The sequence below is a fragment of the Populus euphratica genome, unplaced genomic scaffold (assembly GCF_000495115.2).
Source record: "Populus euphratica unplaced genomic scaffold, PopEup_1.0 scaffold76.1, whole genome shotgun sequence".
NCBI classification, from domain to species: Eukaryota; Viridiplantae; Streptophyta; class Magnoliopsida; order Malpighiales; family Salicaceae; genus Populus; species Populus euphratica.
The window spans coordinates 368870-369478 of NW_011499890.1; positions in this window are offsets into that span (position 1 = coordinate 368870).

A 609-nucleotide genomic window follows, 5' to 3' on the forward strand; every position below is an offset into this window, starting at 1 on the left:
ATAACCGACACCTGAGCTATGAAAGGAATTTGATTTGTTGTTAACATAAGTTATAATCATGAATGCTTGACGAGATTTACAAGTATTAGCATTAATCGAATAAGATGACTAATGTAATCATGTTAACAATCTATAATCTGATTGGAACCTCCTTTGTGTGTGGTTTTCATTTGAGTAATAAAAAGAGTTTATACTATACTTGTTTGAAATATCATTAGTGGTTCCTTTAACCTTGACATTTGTTTTTATCCTTGTTTAATCCTTACATTAATCTTACATCTTAAAGTCCTCTTCAACTCATCATCATCATTATTGTTGTTGTTGTTTATAATTTATATAGTTAACCTCCCTATGGTTTGACCTTGGTCTTGCTGGGTTATTTATTACTTTGACATTTATGTACTTGGAAGAAGACATCAATCTTTTGGTCATGTCATAACCTTTTTTTTCTTTATAGGCTACGTCTCTTGGACGTGAGCCGAGCCCGATAGAGCTGTTTGTGGAGACGCACCTGCAGAGGCAAGACTATCAGAAGGGGGTGCAACAATTCGTTGATAACCGTGCTCAACATTTCGTGGTATGTTTGTTCAACCATTTCATTTTGTAAGT